Below are 19,671 nucleotides of genomic sequence, written 5' to 3' on the forward strand. Positions count from 1 at the left end.
CAAATGAAGCAATGCGTGGAGCCAGCCACTGGTAAACATAAGTGTAAATGAGTCCTATCCCTAAAAGTAAGTGTCAGTGGTGTGCACTAGCAAACACTAGCACAAATAAAGATGGAAAGATGTGACTATCCAAAACCTATTTCACACCCCTAGCGCTGGTTCCAGGGTACCACAAAGGCACCTGTCCATGGGTAACGTGTCACGTTTAATATACAGCAAACACTACCAACAGAAAATGCACATCTTTCTTTCAGGCTGCTTTGCAGTTAATCCTGAAAAATCTGTGTTAGAAATGAGGTTTCTGGTTGGCTATGCACCTAAGCCAGGCAAATCCACCACTCTACTTAGGGTACGTTACACGCTGAAGATAACCTGTGCACATCGTCTGGAAGCTTGGTGCAGAGGAGGCAGGCTTATAATCAGAGGCTATGTGTACAGTGTTTGCGCAACACACACACACACACAGAAACAATTAATACACCACAAAAGAGACTTTACCCAGGATTATGTAAAAATATGTATTGTATATTGTACATAAAACATAGACCAAAATGAAATGAATCATAAATACAGTGCATACTATGCTAATCCTGAGATAGTACTCATTAGCCTGAAAATGCAAGAATCAAAACGACATGCATGACAGCATCAGTGTATGAAATGCAGCAGTTAAATTAGTGGCACAACACGTAAATCACCAAATATCAGCATCAAATCATGAATACTTTATACCGGATGCATGAGCCATACTTTATCTACACATGAAAAAATCATGGGTACTTTGTGCACTAGATAAGGGTCAAAAGTACTCCACCTCAATCAATGATATTTCTCTTATGAGGCATGAATCATAAATCTCTTGCGCATGATGCCAGTTGAAGTATGAACACAAACACTTCACAAAAATATAACCAAAAGGGCACAAAGGCACTGGGGCCTCTATTATCCTGGTTACCATAATTTCTGTGGGCACTTATGGAAATAGGCCTCAAAGAACTGGCGCCTCTACTAGAGATAATAAGGCAATTTCAGTTGTTTCACTGAAAGCGGTCAGTCCTGATGGATGGGGAGCCTCCGTAGAGTATTCACCATGAAAGACCACCAACAAAGGAACAGGAAATGGGGGGAGCAGAGGCACACACTACCCAATTATGGAGAAGACCTCATTTGGTCCCCTCCGTGGCAAAACTGACAAATGGAGCTTCCCGCAAGTTCACTGTGCAGCTTCTGAACCCGAACACAGCCCCCTTTCAGTCCCAATGCCCCAGAGGTCATTTCTGACCCAGGCGACTGCGTCCTGAACAAGAGGGGGATGCCAACCAGGTGTAAACCAATAACACACTGCCCCCGGACATACCCCAGGTAGCGAAATAGAGGCTCTGGGGCCTCAAAGGTGAGATGGCCTCCTAACACAACATTTATACACAAAATAAGCTCCCTGAGAGTTTTGCAATTTATAGAGATATGTGATGTATCCCTCCCAACGCTACCCAGTACAAGTGTTGGGCATACAAGAAGATGTAACAGATTATCCTCCAACACCACTGGGTGTTATGCTTCACCATAGGACAATCCTCGCTATCCAAAACCTCAGTTTGATGGAGAGTGGGCCTACACCTGAAGTCAGGGAGTTACTTCTAATTAAGAATGGATCCGTGATATAAGTGTTTTAAAAACCGATGTGGGATCCTAAAACAGTTTATACACTAGACATGACATTTGGTAATTAAAATAAATTGTGAAGATAAGGGTAATTAGTACCCCATCACCACTGTTACTGTCAACTTGTTTCTGCCTTATTTCTCAATTGAGTCTGTGGCTTTCATCAGGAGGGGCATACAGAATCTTGATGAGGCGAAGTGCTTTGCCTACAATCCAGAGTAACCTGTGTCTACCTCTTAACTAACCTTGCTTTCCAATACATGTGGATAGACACAAATATCCTTACCAATCCAAATTCTACATGTAGGGAATGCATCACAATGCTTGTACAGCGGCCGGCACAGGTAAGCACAGTGAACTGGGATAGGGCGTGGCGGGGGGAAGTCAACAAACAACGGAATAGGTATTATTTATTCATTTAATTATACTTATTCTGTCATCTGTCAACTTCGTCCCCCTCCCACCCCGCCCCAGCCATGTCCACCATGTCTACTTGTGCCAGCCGCTCCTGTGCTTGTATATTTGAAAGCATGCAAAACTTGCATGCTTCATGGTTTTGAGGCCCTTCACACATGAGGTAAAATCATGTAATTATTACAGTTGTGATACCAGCTCACGATCTCACATAAATGATGGGTTTTCTACGCCCCATGGAAGAAGGGCACAGAAACCTCTGTAGTCACACTCTAAAGCATAATGAAAAGGAGGGGTGAAGCTTGTAGTGTGCAGCATACATGTTCATCCACATTCATACATATCCGGGGATATTGTGTACCTCTGATGAATCAATCTCTTACTTCGTCATGGCTAGATGCATCTGCTCTTTCCTCCAGATGTGTGTGGAGTGTAGCTGGGAGAGCATTTTTATGCTGGTAGAGACTTGCAATCAGAAGGTAAATGTTAGCACCTGTGAGGGGAGGAGCTGTCATTCCTGAAACCGGAGCTACCTCCATATGGGGCAGACACTGTGTAAATATGTCATGCGAGATACTAAGGACGTCCTATGTCTTATCCAAGACATGAAGCTTACCACCGCTGATGACATGATGATCACGATGGATATCGAATCATTGTATACATGTATTCCTCAAAAATGCACTCTCGAAGTAGTGGAACAAATTCTAGCAGGAAATTAATGGGACCTCCTGAACCTAGACACTTTGTCATGTAATGTGCGGAATTGGCCCTAATAGAGAACTTCTTTGAATTTGAGGGGGTGATATAACACAGAGTACGAGGAACTTCAATGGGGACTACCTTCGCCCCCAGTATGGCTTGCCTGTATATACATCAAGTTGAGTCAGACCATATATTCACCAAAGAAAATCCATATAAAGACCACAAAACTTATTGCAGTAGATACATCAATGATGTAGTAATAATATGGCATGGCAGTGTTCAACTATAATCCCCCTTAGGTACTCGCCTTCTCAGACCAATTGCACCAAGATTTAGCATGATTGTGGATGGCAATTACCCACTCCGACACCCACAACTTCAACTCCCATGCCCTTGAGTCACATGACATATTGACACAGTGACTGCCCCTTATTGGAGGTAGCTCTAGTTTCAGGAACGACAGCTCCGCCCCTTGCAGGTGCTACAATTTCCTGCTTATTGCAAATCTCTGCCAGCATAAAAACACTCTCCCCGCTCCCCTCCACACACATCGAGAGGAAGGAGCAGATACATCTAGGCTTGCTGAAAGGGACGCACCTTGACAAAGTAAGAGATTGATTGATCAGAGGGACACAATTTCCCTGGATATGTATGACTGTGGATGAAGGTGTATGCTGCACAATAAAAGCCTAACCCCTCCTTTTCATTACGCTTTAGAGTGTGAATACAGGGGTCCCTGTGCCCTTCTTCCATGGGGCGTAGAAAACCCATCATTGGGGTAAGATCGTGAGCTGGTCTCACAACTGTAATATTGACATGATTTTACCTCACGTGTGAAGTGTCACAAAACCACTAAGAATGCAAGGTTTGCATGCTTTCAAATATACAAGCATTATGATGCATTCCCTACATGTAGAATATGGAATGATAAGGATATTCTTGTCTATCCACAGGTATTGGTAAGCGAGATTAGTTAAGCGGTAGACACAGGTCACTCTGGTTTTGAGGCAAAGCACATTGCCTCATTAGGATTCCATATGCCTATCCTGATGAAAGACACAGACTCAATTGAGCCACAAGGCAGAAACCTGTTGACGGTAAGAGTGGTGATGGGGTACTAATTCCCCTTATCTCCACAATTGATTTTAATCACTAAGTGTCATGTCTAGTGAATAAACTGTTTTAGGATGTCACATTGGTTTTTAACACACTTATATCACGGATCCATTCTTAATTAGAAGTACCTCCCTGACTCCAGGTGCAGGCCCGCTCTGAGTGTCTGGAAAGTTTCCGCACTCCGTCCATCATCTCCTTGTGTTTGCTTTGTAGGCGCGCTCTCCATCAAACGGAGGTTTTGGAGAGTGAGGATTTTCCTACAATGAAGCATGTCACCTGGTGGTGTGTGAGGACAATCCGTCACATTTTTTTATATGCCCAACACTTGTACTGAGTAGCGTTGGGAGTGATACATCACATAGCTCTATAAATTGCGACATTCTCTGGGAGTTTATCATAGCATGTTTTAGGGGAGAGAGTACATGCACTTTAGCATTGATTAGCAGTGGTCAAGTGCCCGGAGTCCTAAAGCCAAAAACAAGAGAGTCAGGAAAATAGGTGGAGGAAGGCTAAAAGTTAGGGGATAACCCTGCAAAAAGGGCCAGGTCCTACACAATCCTGGTCCAGCCTAAAGCTAGTTAGGGTACACTAATTAATACCTTGATGGGCTTCCCTGCTTAGAGTGATAGAACATGGACCCTGGCCCGCTAATGCATGTTCCAGATCTATGCCTCTCTGAACCCAATTAAATCTCCCTGTCTATACTCTCAGGGCCCACTAAACCAACTCATGGGGAATCCTTCTCCTCACATGCGGACCCCATATGTGAAGCGTCAAACCTTAAGTCCCTCATTATGATGTCAGTCGGAGTTGCCTCTGACTGACACCGTTGCGGTTTGGGAACAAACCGACCTCACGTCAGTGGTTCTGACCGCATTTTTTGGATGCGACCACACATGGCGGAGTTGGAAACATCAATTTTTCAATGGGAGCTTGTGTAGTGGGCTGAAACTGCCCGCAGCACCAGTTCTCATTGAAAAATGGAATTTTTTAAACATCCCTGCACCATGTGGCAGGCACCTCATGGTTCCTGCTGCATGGTCCAGGGATGTTTAGGAAGGCACCAGGGCCAAATGTGGAGGGCCAGGAGGGAAGGGGGCCCTGCGATGTACCCCCAAAGTCAGTTTCCATCAGCCAATCCATGTCAGAAAGGCCGACATGGATGGGCTGTTGGAAACTGACATCATAATCTCGACGGCGGAAACACTGTCCTTAAGGGATTATGAGGCCTTTCCGCTGTCGGAACCACAGCTATCATAATATGGCAGGCAGACTTCAAACCTACAAAGTCGATCAGAAAGCGGCCAACATTGTAATGAGGCGAATGTATGATGTTATATCGCATACATTCACTACGCATGGCTTTACAACGCGGTTGTTACAATGACTGAGTTGTTACCAAGCATGCCATTACATCGCATGTTGTTTCAACGACTTGCTGTAGGGGGAGCGCTGGACTTAGGAATAGTATTAATTACTATTCCTACTCCAGTTTACACAACAGCAGGGAAGGTTTAGGATTTGAAATCCAACACATTCCCTAGTGTTGCACGCCCCCTAAAGCAAGTCGTTGATACGACTTGCGATGTAATGGCATGCGTGGGAACAACTCAGTCGTTGTTAGGACCGCTTTGTTACTACATTGTGTTTAGAGCGTTGCAAACGCTGTTTCTCAATTAGGCCCTTAGTTGTTCACAGATGCATCCCAGTAGGCAAACATTACCACCATGGCCAACAAAGTGAAGTGGCCCTCTCCCCACCTTGGATCTGACTTCTGTTCCCAAATCAAGGAAAACTCTGTCCATAAGGACAGCAACCAAAAGAATCCACTGACAGCTGTCAGTGTCCAGAGCCAGGCTCCAGACCATCCAGGGGTCTTTCTCCTCTGTGCTTTCTCAGAGTGGGGGGGGGGCAGTAGTTCCAGGTGCATCACATAAGTTTTCTACTCCACCTCTTACAAGTTTAGGGGTGGCATCCTGAGATTGGTTCTCCAGTCCAGGGTCTGTACCCTAAGGCTAGACACGAGACAGGGGGTGAGTCCTTCCTCCCTGGCCTCTCCTTCTGGGATTCCGTACCCTCCTTTTGGGAATGGTACCCCCAGAATCGAGAACTGTCAGGGCGCTTGTCACAGCCGTCCTGCACAATTCTCTCACCAGTTCAGGGATTCTACCCTGCAACTGGTCCCCCAGCCCAGGATCTGCAACCTTTGCTGATCATGTGCCTGGCAAGCCAGGACTTCGGGGGAGTATCCCTACCCCTCAAGGGAAACACATTCTTCATGTGTTGTGTAGGAGTCTGCCTGGCAATGGTCTCCCAACCCCTGTCCATCAGACAGAGCACGGAGTCATCCCAGGCCAGAAGTGGCGTCACCAAAGTCAGTCCTGTGGTGCTCTGATTTCAGACCTGGCAACCCCAGGCCCACTGGTCCTCCTACTGGGGACTGTCTCCCCTTTCTACCCCTCCATCTGGACTTCCACACCCTTCTCAGTTGAGTGGTACTGCCAGACACCAGAACTGGTGGGACACTTAGGCCAGCTACCCCACACTGACACTATGGGGTCCCCCTCAGCAAATGGCCTTCAGGTAAAGCCCAGGCTCACTCCCTGGTGTCCTCCTGGTGGTACTATCCAGGCTCTGGGACTGGGACTGGGTTTTGGGCACCCTGGGCCTCTGCCCACCCCCTCCTCTCCTCCTACTCTGAGAAGGGACATGGGGCCCTCTAACCATCCCACTACACTTGGAACTATCTGGGTTACCTTGAACCTCCCCTGTCCTCAGTTGGGTGGAACCTGAGCCAATCCCTTTAGGTTCACTTATAAATGCCTTACCAGTCCCTCTGGCACTCACCGAGAGGTCTGCCTCCCTTGCAATTTCCCTGGGGTCAGAGAACATACACTCAAACAGATGTTGGCATATCCCTGGAAAACAACAGCGGAACATGTGCTCTCTCACAATCAGATTGTACAGGCCCTAAAAATTGTTTACTGTGCTACCATTCACTCAACCATCCAGTGCTTTACAAAAATCCTCCACAAATTCCTCCCAAGACTTGTGAGACAGTTTACTGCTCAATACTATACGCTTCAGGGTTGAAAACATACTTCTTTATCAGGGTCTCCTTCATGGACGTGTACCTCTGCCTGTCACTCGCTTCTATAATCAGTAGGGCATCTATTCCATCCCCAGGAAAATAACTCTTCAGGCCATTTTCCCAATCTTCCTTGGGGATCCTGCACACTGCCAGAGCTCTCTTATACTACTGCGACCACTGATGTGTGTCCTCTCCCTCCTTGAAGCTATGTACCTAGTCTGTGGATATGTGAGTAGACTTTTTCACACTTGACACAAAATTGTTGCCACCGCTGGTCTCTACCTGCAGTGCTGGTAAGTCTAGAACTCTTAAACTACGTGCATGGGCCAGTCTCCTTTTCTCAAGAGCAAGTATTTCCCTGGCGAAGGCCCCTTCAGCCTCTGCCATCCTCTCCTCAACTAAGGCTCTTTCAACCTCAGCCCTTCTATCCTCTACTGCCAGCTGGACCAGCTACAACCATAGGTCCCTCTCAGCCTGTCTATGTCTGTGCTCCTCAGGGGACCGGATGTAGGAGGTGACATTGCTCTTGGAGCTAGAACCAGCAAGGAACTCCCTATCTATTGGGTCCTATCCTTCTACTGGAGTCCCTGCCTAGTCATTTTCTCCCTCCTCCTCAAGCTCTTCAGGGCCACTGCCCTTTAGGGTTGCGGATTGGAAACCCTCCCACTTAGAGTACTCCCTAATCTTGGAAACCTCCTCAGGGTCTTCCATAGAACCACCATCCTCCATGTGTTGATGCTTTCCCGTGGTCCCTTTCAAAATAGTACAGGGCTTTCTGAAGGTCCCACAGGTCGTATTCCTCACTAACAGCAATTCCCTTCTCCCTGCAGAAAACCTTTAACTCCTCCAGATTCTACCACATCAGGTCATCAAAGAGCAACTACAGGATTCACAGGCATAAGAAATGAATGAGGAGTAAACAATAAAAATGACCAATGATAGAACAGAAGAAAAACGTGTAATGGTTTAAGTGCAGAGCTGTAGTGCAACAATGAGTTACTTTGTATCATGAAACATAAGTCCTATTCTCACTGTTGATCCCCAATGTTAGAAATGGGGTTTCTGGTTGGCTGGGGTATGCACCTAAGCCAGGCAGAACCCACCACTCTAGTTAGAGTAGGTAAGCTATGTGCCAAAGATAATGTATGCTATCCTTCTGGTAGCTTGGAACAGAGCAGGCAGGCTTAATAGCAGAGGCAATGTGTAAAGAGTTTGCGCAACACACTCACACAGAAACACATTTAATGTACCAGAAATATGACTCCGCACAGAATTATATAAAAATATATATTGTATATTGTGCATAAAACATAGACCAAAACAGCATGAATCATAAATACTATGCATACTATGCCAATCCTGAGATAGTACTCTTTATCCTGGCAATGCAAGAATCAAAACAGCATACATGATAGCATCAGGTCATGAAATGCAGCAGTTAGATTAGAAGCACAACTCATAAATCACCAAATATCACTATCAAATTATTAATACCCTATGCAGGAACCATAGATTCTCTACATATTGTGAAAAATCATGGGCACTTCTTGTATTAGATAGGGGTCATCAGTACTCCACCTCAATCATGAGTATTTCACTTATGAGATATAAATCATAAATCTCTTGCGATTGATGCCAGTTTGATTAGGAACACAAACACATCACAAAATATAGCCAAAAGGGCACGAAAGCACTGCGGCCCCTATTATCCTGGTTATGGAAATTTCGGTGGGCTCCTATGGAAACAGGCATCATACGTACGACGCAAAAGAACCTGCGCCTCTAGTAGAGATAATACGGCAATTTTAATTGTTTCCCTGCATGCGATCTGTTCCTGATGGGAATGGGGGAACCTCCGTCGAGGACTCACCAGAAAAGACCACTAACAAAGGAGCAAATGCCCCGAGGTATGTCTCACAGAAAATGGGGGGGAGGGCACACACTGCCCAATCATGGCGAAAACCTCTTTCGATCCCTTCGCATCAAAACTGACAAATGCAGCTGCCCTTGACCCCCAGCACAGTCTCTTTTGGGTCTCGGCACCCTAGAGGTCTCTTCTGACCCGGGCGATGGCGTCCTGAACAAGAGGGGGATTCCTTCGACACAGAATTCCTCTGCACTGAAGTAGTGGGCTGACTTCAAACACGGTCCCACCTCAGCAAATGTGTAGCAATCATTAGGAACGAGTCGTAGTGCTACCACGGTGGTGAGAGGCTTTTTGCTGCCTTAGCACCGTGATGGGGGAAAGGACTGTTTGCTGATTCAGCCTGCACTGCCTGGTCAGCGTGAATATGATTAATAAAAGTGATCTTCAGAGTTGTGGTGCCCATTAAATGAACCAGGATACACGGTCCTTAGAAAATCACCAGTACTGCAGTGCTCCTTAGGGAAGTAGTGGTTTTTACAAAAACCACTACGCTATCTGTAAGTGTCACTCACCTATCTGTCGCCGCTTTTGGCCGTCACATTGGGGGCTAAGTGATACTCTGGCAGAGCTCGTGCTTGTCCTGTGGGGTGTCTGGCTCATTGGCGGACATCTTGGGAGGATTCTTGGGGGTTGCGCTCTAGTGCCTGTTTCCCTCTCCCTATATCAGAGCATGCTCACGCGGCCGCGCAGCAGACGAGCGCAGCGGGCGCGCCAAAGGCAAGCCCGTCTGCGACCGTCCGCGCCCTGACGCGGCCAGGGGCCAGGAGTGCTGCTCCGCCCCGGACCCAGGCCCCCGTAGTTAGTTACTCTACGGAGGCTTTAAACCAAATAAATAAGCGTGCCCAAGCACAAAAATATCCCACCAATAACTGTTTGCAGGCCAATTTTTCCTTGTTAGAAGGCCCAGTATCCTGCCTCAATTGTAAATATCAAATGAGTACAGTTGAGGAACCCGATCACAATCACGTCGTGGAAAAACCAGGTACTCTGGCCACCATGCCCCATAGAATCATTTTATGTAATACTAGATCTCTAGCTAAACACCCTTTTGAAATATGGGACATGCTGACATCCCAGGACCCCTCCGTGTGTTTCTTTACCGAAACCTGGTTAAACCCCTCTAACCATGCGATGATTACGCTGGCGATTCCAGAGAATTACAAGTTTATTCACCTGGACCGGGGAAAGAAAAAAGGAGGAGGCATTGCCATGGCTTTTAAAAAAGACCTGGAGGCAAAATGGGTTTCATCAATATGTAATGAACAATTAGAACTAGGCATTTTTAAAATCACTGTCTCTCCATCTGACACCTGGTATGGAGCAATAGTATACCGCCCACCAGGTATCAAAGGAAGTTTTGTGGATGTGCTAGTAGAATATCTTGCACTTCACATACTAGCAGCAAAAACCTTCCTCTTGTTGGGAGATTTTAACTTCCATGGTGAAAAAGTAGATGACCCTGAAGTTATGAAATTACTGGCTTCTCTCAATTTTTTAGACCTTACTCAGCGAATAATTGGTCCTACCCATAATGCTGGGCACTTATTAGACCTAGTTTTCTCCAATTCGGACCGGATTTACTGTGACCCGCCGTACCCCCTCCCATGGACGGATCACTATATGATTACTATCCATATAACTTGCTTGGTCGAATCAAGTGTAATACGGCCCACTAAACAACCCCTAAGGCTACGTAGGAGATGGGATAATCTCTCCCCTGTGGCATTTAATGAGACTTTTTCCTTGCACCAAATAGACAATACTAAAGACATTTGTGAACAACTGAACATTTTTAATACAGCATTGGAAGGAGCATTGGACAAAATCATTCCAAAGAAATTATCGAAATCTAGGCCCCAGAGAGTTTCAACCCCCTGGTTCTCAGGTATACTGAAGCTAGAAAGGTCTAGCTGTCGGCGTCTGGAAAGGAGATGGCGCTCGGACAAATCTGAGGAAAACAGAACACTGTACAAGAGGGCACTGTCCAAATACCACCTGAACCTAAAGATTGCCAGACAGCAATACATAATTGGTCAAATTGACAATGCGAGCAATTCCCAGAAAGCCCTATTTAAGGTTGTCAGGGACTTTGTCTCGCCAAAAACCTGCAGACAGCGGCTCCCAGAATCTCAGGAGCTATGTGACTCCCTGGCCTCCTTTTTTTGGGAATTTTTTTTGAATATTTATGCTAATTTCCCCACCACTAATAATTCCCTGACGGCTCCCTTTCAATCACCCCGGAATCAAAACAATACAAACATATGCTCCCTCAACTGTTTTTCGTTAGTCACAGTTGATGAGGTGACTAAAGCTCTCCTGAGAGCTAAATCGGGATCTCCATGGGATACTTGTCCTCCGAAAATTATGGCAGAGCTGGCCTTAAGCTGTGCCCCTGCAATCCGAGACATATTTAATAGTTCCATCACGTCGGCCACAATTCCAACTGCTTGGAAAGAGGCGGTCGTACGTCCAATATTGAAGAAAGCATCGGCAGACCCCTTGATTTTGGCAAACTACCGCCCCATCTCCTTGCTACCTCTCCTAGGTAAAATCTTGGAAAGCTGCATTAACAGCCAATTAAGCCAGTACTTAGAGGAAAACCATCTTTTAGATCCATCACAATCTGGTTTCCGCCCCGGTTTTAGTACAGAAACGGCTGTGTTGGCCGTCACAGACTCTCTCAGGCTAACTGTTGATAAAGGAGGATCAGTAATTCTGATCCTCCTTGATCTCTCCGCAGCTTTCGATACTATTTCCCACGCGAAGCTGTTGGAGAGACTTCAGGACTGCGGCATCAAAGGTCAAGCTTGGAAATGGCTAGAACAGTACCTATTGGGTCGAACTCAAACTGTTATGCTGGGACCGTATGTCTCTCAAAAAATGCTGCTTGACAGGGGAGTCCCCCAAGGCTCTTGCCTCAGCCCTACTCTCTTTAATCTATATATGGCTCCTTTGGCAAAAGCAGTCGAGCATCTGGGTTTTGAAATTGTGTCATATGCTGATGACACACAGCTTATGTTCACAATCGGTCCGGACCCAGAACTCGACAAACCCCGTTTTGCTTCCGGTATGCTTGCCATCTTTGACTGGATGTCAAGAAACTGCCTCCAGCTCAACCCTGGTAAAACAGAGGTCATGCTTTTAGGTAAAGCCAATAACAGCTGGTCTGATGAGTGGTGGCCCAACCAACTTGGTCCCCCCCCCAATTCCCAAACAGTCGGTAAAGAATCTTGGGATTTACTTGGATCAGACCCTCACTATGAAAGATCAGGTAGCAGCAATAACCAGCTCCTGCTATTATGGACTAAGGTTGCTTAGGAAAATCTTCCCATACCTCCCCATATCTCAGCGTAGAACCTTAGTCCAGGCAATGGTTGTTAGTCGCTTAGATTACGGAAATGCGATGCTGGCTGAAGTGAGTCAAACCCACCTGGCTAAACTCCAGGTTATTCAAAATACGGCAGCTCGGCTTGTTTTGAATCGCCCTCCAGGCTCACCCTCAACACCATTGCTGAGAGAACTGCATTGGCTAAATATCAAAAATCGATCAATCTTTAAGATCTGCTGTTTGACCTACAATGCTCTTTCGGGAAGAGGTCCTCACTATCTTCGAAAGAAATTGGTCAAATACTCTCCTCAGAGAAATCTCAGATCTAATACTTTGGACCTCCTTCAAATTCCCAGAATCCGCCTCACACACACTGGAGGTAGAGCTTTCTCATTCTTAGCCCCGAGCTATTGGAACAAGCTTCCGTTAGCAGTCCGTAAAATTCAGTCACTGACTATCTTCAGGAAGCAATTAAAAACTTTCCTGTTTTAATTTGTTTCCATGCGCCGCAGGTATATTTCTTCTCCCGCATCTCCCAGTCAAGCGCCTAGATGCCCCAGGGTGAGTTGTGCGCTCTATAAGAAACCCCTACCATACCATACCATACCATACCAACGCAAAAACAACAGTTGATGGACAGAATACAGAACAATGTCATACATTCACCCCAGTACAGAGATCTGGGCCTAAATCCATCGTTTTTTTGCTCACCATGCCATTCCAGTTTGAACCCAGCCATGTGCAAATCAGTCTTGACCCTGTGCCCCATGAGAACAGTCCAGCCTGAACTGCCAAGCCAGGTCCTCCCTGGACCGGAAACAAGCATCCTAGGACCAGTTTCGGGGTTTCGCCCCTCTTCCGCCAGGATAGCTTGATTCCAGTGGCATGGAGAGCACGGGACCCACGTCTGGGCATACCCGTCCGACTCGGGGTGACAAATTCCGTCCATCAATTGTGTGTCTTTTCCTTAGGGAAGTAAGGTATCAGCCACGCAGTGATCACAACACAACCTCACTGCTGGACTCACCAGGGTTTTAATCCCTTGGCTGGGGCAGAAAAGGGGGGATCTTTTATGGCCCTGAGATCCAGAGAACAGGGGGCAAGCCAACAAGCTCTTGCAAAGCACTTATGGGGTACCAAAGCAGCTTCAGGGAACAGCAGGCAGCTGGGCAACAAGCAGAAATTCAGTCTAGATGAGTCCTTTAAGCAGCACAGCAGTCCCTCTGGCAATGTGCTGATGTAGAGTCAGCAGCAGCTGGTTACAAGTCCCTCGCAGTGTCTCAAATAATGGGGTCAGAGCTCCTGTACTTATACTCAAAATTGTCCTTTGTTCAAGGGATGACTCAAATGAACTCTTTAGAAATGTGCAACCGTCCCTGTCAACCCAGTACTGGTTCCAGACATCAGTAGGTGGTAAATCAGCCCTTTGTGTGAGCGCAGGACACAGCCTATACAATTTTTAAAGTGTGAACTCCCTCTCCCAGCCCAGGAAGACCATCAGTATGCAGATGAATGCAGATGTAACCCTGTAACACCCAACCCTTCCTGTGTGATGGCTATCTGGAAAGTATACACAAAGTGTAGCTGTCAGCCAGACCAAACATGGATTGGAGTCAGGCAAAGCACAAAGAATCATAGCAGAAAAAAAAGATTTTGATCGTAGTCTGTTAAACAGTTGACAGCACATTAAATAGACAGCTAGGTACTTCTTTTCCTTATATATTTACTTGCCCAATCTAGCTGTGTGGTACAGGGCCCACCCCTTTTGCTTATATTTACTTTCGAAAAGGGGAATTTCTCAAAATAATAATGTAATTCCAACTACACCAGTAAGCAGAATTTATCACTACCATTCGAAACATACCAAACATGGCAACACTACTGCTTTCAGATCAGGAATTTGCACTTAAGAATATATAAAGTTGCCCTTGGAGTGTGTAGCCCATGTCATGTTTGCTTGCCCAGCTTACAACAACGCAAGGTCCAAATGGCTAAAACCAATTTGTAGTAACATGGGCACCCGCCCCAACCGGGTTGCTCTGCGCATCCTAAAATCTGACCTAAGCATCCTGTTCTCTTGTGGGGTGGCTAAGTTTCAAGGCCACGCTTGGCTAAACCCCTGTGTAGGGTGACTTAACCATAGGCTGTGTGTGACACCGGAGGCAGTTAAAAAGCAATGTGATGCTGCATTCATTAAATCATAGATTATATCAGGATGTCACCATAAACAAAGAATGTCTCTTCAGATGGACATAGCACCTGCACTTTATACAAATACTGCTGTGATGAAACACTTTTTAGGTAAATGTTTTTAATGATATCTGTTTATGCTTTGTAATATAACATAACGCCAAAGAAGCTGTGCCAGCACATTTTTAGTGAATTTCTGTACTCAAAGATTTACCACCATTGAGCACATGTTTTTATTTTTATTGTACATCTGTCGAATAATGCTTTTATGATACATGTTATCGAAATAAAGCTATTGATTGATTGATTGATTGATTTAATATATAAGGTAATTCTCAGTGCTAGTCTATGGAAGGAGTAGGCCTCACAGCAGTGAAAAACAAAATAGGCTGTTTGTCACTACCAAGACATGCCACACAATCAGGGCACATGTCCTACCTTTTACTTACACAGCACCCTGCCCTTAGGGCTACCTTGGGACTACCTTAGTGATGCCCTATGTGTAATAAAAGGGGGGTTTAAGGCTTGGCAAGTAGTTTTAAATGGCAAGTTAAAGTGGCACTAAACTGTGCACTCAGGCCCTGCAGTAGCAGGCCTGAGACGAGGTTTGAAAGGCTACGTCAGTGGGCGGCACAAGCAGTGCTGCAGGCTCACTAATAGCATTTAATTTACAGGCCATCGGTGTATGGTACACCACTGTACAAGGGACTTATGTGTAAATCAAATAGGGCAAACAGGTGTAAACCAATCGTACCAAATTGTATGGGAGACAGCACATGCATTATAGCTTTGATTAGCAGTGCTAAAGTGCCCAGAGTCCTAAAGTCAACAAAAAGAAGGTCAGAAAATAGGCGAAGGAAGGCAAAAGGTTTGGTGACAACCCTGCAAAAAGGGCCATGTCCAACAATATGTTTGCTGAAGACTCTTCACCTCAGCCTCAGTACACATTGTTACAAGGCTAGATGTTAACTTGAATGAAGACTGTCTGCAAGAGGCTGTTATGTGCATTTAAAACTTTTCAGAAGGCTTATCGAATCTCCTACCGCTTTTCATGCAGTCATTTGCAAGGCTTTTCCACTTCCATGCTCTGCCTGCTGATTCCACCCACCGGGAAAAGCCAAGCTGGAACACATTTAATTGACTAACCTGACCTCCAAGATCTAATAAAAGAGAAGTTGCGAAAACCTTCCTCTGTGTTGTTTCCCTGCTGATCTAGACAAGCAAGTTTCTTTAGGCTAATGAGCCATTCACTCATACCCAGTTCTTTGCCCCCTACCGTCTCACATCAGCCTAAATATGAAACATTAAAAAAGGAAAATACAAAAAAAATGCTACATCATGAGAAATTACTGTTAAAGGTTACTTGCAATGCATATATTCTGCGAAGACTTCATCATTCTAGCTATTTAAGGGTATGTTATGTTATTCTAATTTTATAGAGCGCAGCTGCAATCCAGAAGTGTGGCTTGGAGCTTAAACAGGCAAAACAGAATTGGCCACCCCCCCCCCCAAAAAAAAGAAACACATGGAGGTACTTTATTAAAAATAAATCAGTATTTTAGAGCTATCCTAAATTGGAGAACATTTTCTTAAAAAAGAAACAATGGTATGCACCAAACGGCCTTTCCTAGTCGTCTGTTATTTTGATGCAGTATGCATTAGACTAGGGCTTCAAAAATAACAAGCATTTGCAATGCAACTGGTCTCGCCTTTGGGACCTTATATGTATTTAGCTATGCAGCACATTAGCCTGGGTGCTGAAACATCTACTGTTCTTTAACATGGAGGGAGAGTAAGCACCGAACTGCGTGACATGCCAGGTATAGGAACACATGGAGAGGAATATTGCCTTTCAGCGGGAAATTGGATAGTCCAAAGCACTGTTTTTAATAAAAAATCAGGGTCTTCGTATGTCATATCACTGAAAATACAAAATGTGAAAAAATATTATTGTCTACTGGTGCTCGTGGAAGACAATTTATATGGACTAGAATGTAGAGAATGCTAAAGTGATTCTGGTATTTTAATGACCTCTGCTGGTCATTTTCTATCAAGAAAGTTAAATAGAGGAAGTTGCCAGAAAAATTAAAAAAAGAAAGTCCCTCAGCAGAAAGCAATTCTGGTATTTTACTGACCTCTACTGGTCCTTTTCAATCAAGACAGTCAAATAGAGGCAATTGAATGGAAAAAAAACTCCCTAAGCGGAAGCAGACAAGTCCTAGGGCTGATCTCCAGAGCCCACAAAGTACATACACATGTAAGTATATACTAAAGTATATACATGAGGTCTCGAATGCTCGACCTAAAAATGAGGATCAAATTGGCACTAATATAGATGGTTCCAAACCAGATACGTTTTAAAGCAAGGACAAAGTGGGCAATCGGCCAGGGCTCCCACCTTCCAAGGGGCTCCTGGGAAAATAAACTTTCTCTCTAGCTCACTTCTGTGTCGGTATGCATCTGAAGCATTTACATGTAATTCAGTACTATTTGGCAACACAGGGCTAGGATTAGCAGAAAATTGGTAATAAAATTCAAAAACCTTCCACATGTTGCCCTGCAAATATTTATTGCACAGGGCCTCTGAAATTCCTAAAATGGCACAGCCAAACTAACCAAATCAAATTTTCATAGTAACAGTTGGGTGTGCTAAATTGCCCGTGAAAGAAGGCGATTAGTTGAAACTGAGATAAGCGTATCAAATTGACCTACACCAGTATTGCGAGGACCTATAGGTGCTAAGAATCCTCGAATTGTAGAACTACACAAAAATATGTGGTATTGTGGGAGGTGGAATTTCCCAACGGCTGCATATTAAAATTTCACAAAGAAATTTACTGCCACTGCGAACCAACAGAGAAGTTTTTAACTATGTTCAGACAGGTTGACGCAAGTAAATGTGCAAAGGAGTTAGTCGCGACAGCTGTCTTCTGTCTGCCCGAAGATTGGAGCTGCACTCATGCTCCACACATTTAGAAATGTTTTTTTAACCTGCTAAAGGGTGGTATATGAACTGGCCTGTGGGATATAGGACACTTGATAGTGTAGAAGACTGTGGAAGACGTTGTCTCCTGAAGCGTGAATAGCTCTGTGTGTGAATTCAGGGGCCAAATAGCTCTTCAGCTAAGTATGGACTTGTGAATGATTTCACACTGGTGTCCAGCTGGCACCCAGAAACTGTTTGGTGAAGTTTTCCTAGAGGGTCTCTCAGCTGCTAGAAGGGGTATTAAGTTATCTTTTTATTTTAGGATGTTGAGTGCTTAACCTCTGCAAATGCACTTTCTTTTATCATATTAATAGTTATCTTACGAATAAATGTTATCAACAATCCTCTTGCTGTGTCTCCTTATTCTACTAGTGGTGTAGCTAGTTTTCCCTGGGCTCTAGTTCAAGCAAAGTAACTGGCACCCCACACAAGGTGACTTATTAGTCTGTCCGGTGCCCTCAAAATTCCTTATTCTCCTTGGACATGGTCTACATCTGCTGTATCAAAACTCACTACCATTCTCATACACACACTGTGTATTTTCACTTCCTGCACTCCATATCTGCAACTCAAAGCCATAACCAACCACATGCACACAAAGACATAACATACAGGGACCTAACAATCACACTGCTGCCCACCTTTTCAAACTGCACTCACACAGGCACAACATCATCTACACTGATTAAAGCACAACTTGAAACTATTCTGCACTAACAAAAGACATTGTTACTTCTGTACTCACACATGCACACCCCTTACAGTACACTCTCAAAAATGGATGACTGCTGTACACTTACACAAGCAGACTGCTCAAACTTAGATACACCACTCACTAGGAAGGAGCATAGTTGGGACAGATGGCGGCACAGGAGGCATAGGTTGAGTCAGGGCCAGCTTTAGGGAGTTGCAAATAGTGTGGCCTCAATGGGTATTGACCTGGGGCAGGGGCACTGACCTCGGGGGGGAGCGCGAGAGAGATAGGAGTTTTGTCTAGAGGCATAAAGTAGCACAGAGGGTTAATATGCCTGCTGCGAAGAACACGTAGCGGGCAGATCACAAATATGTATTTTGTATGGATAGCTGAGTGGATTAATGATTTTGACACAGAGATCCTTTTCTTACTGCAGTACATAAGATACATCCTTAATATAGAACAGTGACTGTTACAAACTGTCATCAAAGAACTCATGCAACCTGCATAAAATAGTTTGGACGGTATGGTTTTTCCCCAGTATTTCACTATCTATTCCTGATGTTGCTAAAAAGGTTTTTTTGGGGTAGATACACATTCTTATTAGTAAAGCCAGCCTTTACTAGTGCTTTAAAACAAATGAAATGTACGTGAGAGAGGGGCTATGGATAGATAAGGGGCACTTTTGCATGGTGAAAGTCAAGAAATCAGAGAAGGAGGCCATTTACCAAAAATGATTGTCACACTCAACGTCACCAGCACTAAAGCCAGTCCTGGGTTGACTATCTGATGCATCGGTCCACAAGTGCAATTCGCAGCTTTTGAGGTAAGCTACACTGAAGCATGAATGTCTGCGGTATCCAATCTCTCATTAGCCTCACTAAAGATGTATAGTTTTAAAATACTTTGAAGGCACTGTGTCATGTTTTTACATAATATCTGTTGCACAATTTTTATTCCAAATGTTCAGTTACTTTTAGGGCACTTAGAGTCAAGATAAGCTCCTGGAGGCAAGAGAGGACCTTGGGTCGCCTCTCCCTGTTAATTTGTTGGCTCACCCACCTCTACCTCAGTACTGTGCATAACAGTTACTCGAGTGCCTCCTCTCTCAGGGGCAGATTTACATGCCCCTTGCGTCGCCTTTGCACCGTCGTTGCGCCACTTTTGTGACGCAGCGGCAGCGTAAAAGTTGCTGCCCATTTACAACGTGACGCATCTAGGGAGATGCGTCACGTTGTGAAGCCCTGCGCCACATTAAACCTGCGTCAGGTTTAATGTATGCAGGGTGGGCGTCCCGTCGCAGGAAGCCCCGTAAAAGTGATGCAGTGAAATCTACTAGATTTCACTGAGTCACTTTTACGTCCATGCTGCGTCAAAACCCTGCGCCTGCTTGAAGCAGGCGTAAGAATTGAGGCAGCATGTTAGGCATAGGGCAGCCCTGAGCATTGCTGGAGTTGTGTCGTGCTTGCGACATGACTCCAGCAATGCGTGACTTTTCCGTCAACAGATGCGTCAGAATTTCTGACGCATCTGTCAATCCTTGCGCCATGGTGTAAAT

The sequence above is a fragment of the Triturus cristatus genome, chromosome 10 (genome assembly GCF_964204655.1).
Source record: "Triturus cristatus chromosome 10, aTriCri1.1, whole genome shotgun sequence".
Lineage (NCBI taxonomy): Eukaryota > Metazoa > Chordata > Amphibia > Caudata > Salamandridae > Triturus > Triturus cristatus.